This window comes from Balaenoptera physalus (genome assembly GCF_965194825.1).
Source record: "Balaenoptera physalus genome assembly, chromosome: 11".
Classification (NCBI taxonomy): Eukaryota; Metazoa; Chordata; class Mammalia; order Artiodactyla; family Balaenopteridae; genus Balaenoptera; species Balaenoptera physalus.
This window is the reverse complement of record NC_138896.1, coordinates 67,648,785-67,656,283: the sequence shown is the minus strand read 5'-3', so window position 1 is coordinate 67,656,283 and position 7,499 is coordinate 67,648,785. Positions and strand designations below refer to the sequence as shown.

The 7,499-nt window shown below is 49.2% G+C and overlaps 1 protein-coding gene across 1 annotated transcript in view; it reads right to left on the bottom strand.

Annotated features, from left to right (window-relative positions):
• Nucleotides 1-221: 221 nt before the first annotated feature.
• Nucleotides 222-7,499, bottom strand: part of SCN10A (sodium voltage-gated channel alpha subunit 10) — a 109,464-nt gene continuing 102,186 nt past the window's right edge. The window contains exon 26 of the transcript XR_014251010.1: nt 222-2,640. The gene's annotated coding sequence lies outside the window, so the exon portion shown is untranslated. The remainder of the gene's footprint in view (nt 2,641-7,499) is intronic.

Sequence of the window (7,499 nt, the reverse complement as noted above, 5' to 3'; positions counted from 1 at the left end):
GTTTTACTTCTATTGAACCTACATATAGAAATGTGCACAAACCCGAAGTGCTCAGCGCGAGACGTGTCGCTAGTTGAACCCATCCCTGTAACCAGCACACAGGTCAAGAAACTAAACAGTACCAGCACCCCAGACATCCCCTTCCTGCCCTCTTCCCGTTACCACCACTTTAACCCCAGGGTTAACTACTATATTCACATCGAATTCCCTAGGTTAGTTTTGCCCACTTCTTATATTTATTTAAATAGCGTCATATAGTACAGACTCTTGTATGTGATTCTTTTGATTAGCTTTGGGTTTGTGAGCTTCATCCCTGCTGCTGCTTGTAGCCGTATATATAGTTTGTTTGTTCTCATTGTATAGAATTCCACTGTGTGAATATCCCACACTTTATTTATCCACTCTTCGGCTGATGGGCGTTTGGTGGTTCTAGCTGGAGTTACTATGAATAGCACTGCTATGAACATCCTAGGGTGTGAATTTTGGTGACTATCTGTGTGCATTTCTGCCAGGTGCCTGCCTGGGAGTGGCATTGCTGGGCCATGGGAGGGAGTATGCTCGCTTTTAGGAGACACGGCCAAACAGTTTTCCAAAGTGGTTCTACCAACACACACTCTACCAGCAGTGAATGTAAGAGAATTCTGGTTCATCTGCATCCTCTAGCACTTGGTATTTTTATCTTTTTCATTTTAGCCACTTGAGTGGGTGTGAAGAGGTTTCATATTGTGGCTTTAATTGGCATTTCCCTGATGAGTAATGAAATGGAGCACTTTTTCACGGTTTATTGGCCATTTGTGTGTATGTGCTTTCCATTTATATAAATGCACATTGTTCTAACTTTCATCATTTTTCTTATGTTTCTCCCTCAACACTTTGCTTTTGAGCTCTATCCATGTTTTGGTGTGGGCAGCTAATTCTTTGCTTCTGACAGCTGCAGAGTGTTCTGCGTTATGCACCCACCGAATTTTATTTATCCATTCCCCTAGAGATGGATGCTAGGTAGGATTGAAGATGGAAGAGTAGTAACTGGCTTGTGTTTCTGTTGGCTTCACTCTGCTGATGCCTGAAGCGGGGGTAGGTGAAGAAGCAAGCTGATTAGGGGTTCAGAACCCATAAGCACTCAGGACTAGTTATCTTAGAAGGTAGAGGTGCAAGTTGGGGCTAAAATCAGGAGGCGTGGTGGAAAGCTCACACAAAAGCCCGTAGACCCAGAGATGCCTCCTCCCTACCCGCTAAGACAGAGGCTGGTCGTCCCCCATCCAGCCGACTACCTCTGGCTCTGGGAGGGGGCATCTGGCAGGAGTGAGGAGCTTTCCTGAGACTAAGGGGATCTAGTGAGATCCCTGGTTCCCTCTGCTAGGTGCCAGAACTCTGGCAAAGGATTGGGGAATTCCACATTGAGAAAATGACCAGCCCAAGAGAGAAGACCTCTGATCCTGGGCACCCACCCAATCTCCCCCACTGGAAGCCCTCCTGTCCGGGAGCTCTGCTCGCTCCACATTCATTCCCATCTTATTTCTCCTTGCCTGTCTCTCCTATGAAGGCTGGACAAGCTAAGTATTTGCCTGTCCAATTTTCCCTGTACCCGGTGCTGGCCACGTGACTCTATAACAGCCTCGAGTCATAAGCAAAGCTTTGCTGGGGAAGGGTGGTTTCTGGGAAAGCATTTCCGCTCCTGATAAAAGAGGACAGGAGCAGTGGAATGAGCTGTCTTCCCTCTTCCCCTTCCTCCTGCCTTGAACAAGGGCACAATGCTTGGAGCTGACGAAGCCATCACACAACCACGGAGGTAAGGCCAGGAGATTTGCAGCTGTTGGCCACAATGACCGTGAACCGCAGAGCCCACACCTTCATATTTTCTTTGAATCTTTGTGTAAACAAATGAGACTGGATTCTCTGTGATTTGCAGCCAGAGTGTGTTGGGTGGGGAGGGATCTGGAAGCTCAGGTGCTCTTAATACTGTTCTCCACCTCTCTTATTTTTAGTCCCACCTCCCTCCCCACTTCCAGAGGTACCCGATATCTGAGTCCCAGAAACGTCCCAGGGTTTCGAGGCGGAGGGGTCCTTTGCTCTCCTTGGCACCCCTCCCTCCAAGGGCTCTTTGAATTCAGCCTTCCCCGCTCTGCTAAGTCAGTTACCATTCAAACTTCCAAAAAGTTGTTGTTGCATCCGCTGTTACTTCCACTTCCGGACTTTCTGTCCTTGTAGCGTTTATGCCTTTTAAAATTATTTCACTCTAATTTTAGTGAAATTTTAAGAGATGTCTTCAATCCACTATATTTTGAAGAAAGTCCTCCATTTCAGTGTCTACCCCAGATAAGTTTAAGTAGTAATAAGATGGTACCCTTGTGGGTTGTCAGCATTCACCTTGGAAGAGACTTTGCTCACGGTCAAGGGCAAGGACATGACTTGCTTCCAAAGGGTTGGTGACCTGATGCCCCCTTTATACCTAGATGGTAGGCAGGCTAACGCTCTTATTGAGGGACCATCGCCAGGTGGGATCTGCTGTATCCTACATCTACCTTCTGCCCTAGTCAGACACCCACCCCCTTACCTCTGTCAGGTCTCCACCAGCCCAAATGATGCTGGCCTTCGAATGGTCCCCTTCCTCCAGACAGTCGACTGCCATCTGCTGGAGAGCTGAGAGAAAATAGACGTAAATCTCTGATGTCTAGGAATGCGCATTTCGCCCCCAAAATGTGTGAAGCACAACTGTACATGGCAGCCTGCTCCTGCCTCCACTTAGCCCATCTCCTCCTTGTAAAATGCTGTCCCTCACCCATCAGCTCTGGCCAGTGTACTGAACTAGAGAGCAGGGCTTGGAGGGTCAGAAGTTCAGATCAGATCAATTACTATTGTCCACGTGACCTTGGATTACCCATATAACCTTTCCAGACCTTACTTTACTCATATACAAAATGGAATAATTATATACCCACCTGATTGAGTTATTGAGAGAGTCAAATGAAATAACACGTGAGAAACAGAATAAATATTTTATAGGGTGAGCTTGGCATTCGTACTAACTTAAGCCTATTCACTCTTTGCCTTCAGTTGGGTTCCCTGGAAACACTCTGAGATGGAGATTTGCGTGCAGGAGGTTTCTAGGGAGTGCACTGGGGAAAACGTCCGTAAGGATGTGAGGGAGACAGGGTTAGGCACAGGGAGACGTTGATCTCCAACGCAGCTGCAACAAAGTCTTCAGCCAAAGCCCACAGGAAGCTCTGGAGCTGGGTGACCCCGTGGAGTTGTCCCCAGTTGAGACCAGAGGAGAGGGAGCAAGCTTTTCTACCTGCACTTCAATCAGTCATTGGCGGTGGGCCGGCGAGGCAGCTCCCGCAAGGCAAGGGCGGTGCTCAGAAGCAGGTGCAGCTGCGAGCTGTCAGCAGTCACACTCCTGGCAGCTGGAGGGACAATAGTACCTCAGCCCTAAGAGGGGCTCTGGGCAGCTTGCTGCAGCATCCCCCTACCCTGTGTCGTATATGTGGGGCGGTGTGTTGGTCTCGGTGGATGTGATATGGCAGGTATCAGAAAAGAGCCAAAGATTGATTCTGTGCACAGAAGAACCTTCCTGGGTTTGGTTTTGTGGAGTAAGAAGCACTAGACTGCTGTGGCCAGGGTGGGGTCTCCTGGGCTTCATCCCTTCCATTCAGCTGCCCTTTTCCCCGGCTTTACCGGCGCAAAGCATATTCCACAGAAGCATCCCAAGTCCACATAGGGCAACCTGCTTCCTGTTCCATCGCACTCCACGGAGGACACGTGGTCACCCTGAGTCCCGCCACCTTCATAACGGTGACGTGGTTGCCCTGTGTCATAGTTTGTGTCAACGCAATGGTGGATTTGAGGAAGAGGTTTAATGTGAGAGATTCAGAGGCTGTGAACCAGAGTCTGGGCACCTGAGTGCAGCCCACAGATGTGTTTTTCAGGGGTGAGGGTGTTGGGGGGCAGCTACAGTGTACCTAACAGTTTATAGTGCTACGAATGTCTTTAGGGAGGACACGCACTGCCCTGTTCTCTTTGGTTCCCACCATTTCTTGTTGTATTATGTTTATTAACATTACCTGCATGGCCCTGCAAGCATTTGAGTTTTCCTCTCCTGGATGAGGGCCCAGCAGCCCCATGAGGACTCCGGAGCACCCTATGTGGTCATGTGAACGAGGATCAGAAGTAGGTGGGTGCTGATGGGAGGGCTGGGAATTCCAGGGTCTGGGTAGGCTGTGTGTTTGTGGGAGCCAGCAGTTCAGGGCAGGAATGGATTTGAGGCTGATTGAGGATGGTGCTGGTTACAGGGGAGCTGGGGAGCCGTGCTCAGAGCTGGAGACCCCCGCCAGACGGGCATTGTGCTTGGGCACGGAGTTACCACCACAGTTTTATTTTTCTACCTTAACAAAGCATTCTTATTGATACACATAACATGGATGAATCTCAAATGTGTTATGCTGGGTGAAGGAAGCCAGCCTCAAGAGGTTACATATATCGGAAGATTCCATTTATACCACGTTCCAGAGAAGGCAAAATTAAAGGAACAGGAGACAGATCAGTGGTTGCCAGGGGTTGGGGGTGGAGGGAGGTGTGGGATTGGAGGGGCAGCCTGAGGGAGGGAACGTTTTAAGATCTGGATCGTGACCGTGGTGGTGGTTACATGACCCTGCACTTGACAAAACTCACAGAACTGTACACTAAAAAGGATGAATTTGCCTGAATATAAATTAAAATATAAATAGAAAATTTAAAAATAAAAAAGGAGGCACCTTTACCTTTTTGAACAGAAGTAGTACTTCCTTCAGCAATGTGTGAGCATGCAGGTGTGTGTTTGGAAGAGAAAGAAAAGGTGTGTATGGTTCTCGAAGAGATCATGGTCAAAGCCACTATTCTGAGCCCCAGAGAGCTAGAACGGGGTCTCTGGGCTTCAGGTATTTGATCTCCACTGCTCTGTACATGAGCTTGAACTGAAGGCTCTGGTTGCCCAGAAACAGGGGTTGTGGACTTTGAAACGGAAGACTGGATGTTTTTTTTTTCTTTTGTCAGACATTTCCTTCCCAGTGCTGCCATGGTAGAGAACAGGGGAGCAAGCCAGCGAGTGAGTCCATGTCCCACACCTAGGGAACCTCTGAGCCTCCCCAGCTCCTGCCCCTGTCCGACATCCACAACTTCCTAAAAATAAAAACATCACAGATACAGAAAGAGGATGTGGGGTCAGCAGCCCCCATCGACTCAAGCCCCAGCGCTGTGCAAACCAACTACCAGACTCCTCTGGGCCTCAGTTTTCCCATCTCTAAGAGGAAAGCCTGGGGATTACGAAATCCCCTAACATTCCGCAAGAATGGAAGCCCACAAGCCCACAGGTCCACAGGCACCCAAGGAGGGACTCTGTCCAAACGCTGACCTGAGTCCTGGGGCACCACAGCTGGCAGAGCACCCGGCACCCCAGCCCCACCCCCAGCCCTGCCACCTCCACACTCCCGAGAGAAGAGGGTGAGCCGAGGGGCCCAGGCTTGATGAGAGACTTCAGAAAACTTCGTAGGGAAATGGGTTTTTTCACTGGCAGTCAATGCTTTGGGCCAGAAAATGCTCAGAACTGGCAGCGGCTGACAAAAGTTGCCTCTAGTCTGTGAGCGTATCAGCTTTTGAAGAGATAGGAGGCAGGGCTGGAGCGCAGTCTTCTCGAGTGAAGGCTGACAGGAGAACAGAAGAGCTGCCTCCCACTCTCACGGCTCGGCTCAGAGCATCCAGGCCGCCGGGGCGGGGACATCAACCGCGCCATCCCCTCACTGTCTCACCGTAGGAGACGGGCCCGGGACAAGGAGAGACCTGCCTGGGACCTGGAAGTGGCAGTGGCTGTTGCTGGGGTCCCTGGGGGTGAGTCCGGGGCCCTGGTATCTTGAGCATGCACCGTGGGAGAGTGGAGCTGCTCCGGACTCAGGCAGCCTTATAATTTCTGAGAGGTGCAGAGAACGGGAGCCCTGAGGCCCCCATACTGGAAAGGAGTGTTGGGGACCAGATCAGCTGTACCTCCCAGGGAGCTTGGCTTCAGCCTGGGCCAATACCCAGGCCTCAGGACCTTCACAGGGGACAGTGAGACCACTGGCGTGCCTTTTGTTCTTTCAGAAGTCCCTACTGAGTAGCTCTCACCATCTCCAGAGTCCAGACCTCAGCTGTAAGTCCTTTATCTATAACTCTAGGGCCCCAGCTGGGATGCCCCTCCCAGGCAAACACATATCCAATAGGAATGCCTTCTCCTAGGGTTGTATCCGGGTGTCTGGGAGTGGGCAGCACCTCCGTCCACCTCTAGCTCACATGCATGGTCCATACCTGTTGGACCACACCAAGGAGCAAAATAGAGCTGTTGATGCTTCTGACTCCATTCAGTCCCTGCTGTGATGGATGCAGTGGGTCAGGCACTCAGCTGCCATTTAATATCTTCTGGTGTGCCTTTCTGTACCCAAGCCAGAAGGTTGGTGACTAGATTTCCCAGGCTCCTTTGTAGATAGGGTTCTGAATTTGAATTTAGGTTCCACCAATTAGATGTGCTGGCATGACATTTGGATAGCAGAAACCACCTTCCTAGTGCTTTGGATGTTACTACTGGCAAGCATGGTCAGGGAGATGTTGGGCTTTCCTAGATCAGTATCCCAGTGAACCTGGGACTATATTTATGGATATAAAGAGGCAATCTGCAGCCATTGCAGTGGCTCCCGACTGTGGTGGATTAAAATGGCTGCAAATTCTTTGTGAAACCCCATCATGAGATTGAGTATGTGTTACTTCCTCCGCAGTATGGGTTGTCCCGTGACTTGCTTTAACCTATAGAATGTAGCAAAAGTGATGCTGTGTAACTTCTGAGGTTGCACCTTAAGAGGTCTGCAGCTTCTCCCTTCATTTTTTGGAGCACTCTCTTGGAAGCCAAACACCATGTACAAAGTCTGACCACCATGCGATAAGGAAGTCCAAGGTTGCCAAGTGGTGTGAAATAGTCCATGAAAAGGAGCACTAAGATGCCAACATGTGAGTAAAGGCTTCTTGCATTTTCCAGTTCACCCCAACCAGCAGCTGAATGTAGCGGAGTGATTCACCCCACCAATGGCGCATGGAACAAAAGAACCACCCAGCTGAGCCCTGTCCAGATTCCTGATCCACACACTTAAGAGCAAACTAGATCGTAATTCTTTTAAGCCCATAAGTTTTGGAGTATGTTGTTACATATCAGTAGACAACCAAAACACTGATCCTTGGATCACAGCTTGTGATGATCTCTGTTTTTTAAAATAAGATATATAAAAAATAATAAAATAAGATATAATTTATATAGAGTAAAATTTAAAGTGTAAAATTTGATAAGTTTTGACATATGGATACATCCATGAAAGTATTACCACAATCAACATAGTGAATATATCCATTACCTTCAAAAATTTCTTTGTGCCCCTTTGCAATCCTTCTTTCTTGTCCTTTCCTACACCCACCCCCCTGTCACCAGGCAACCACTGATCTGCTGCTTT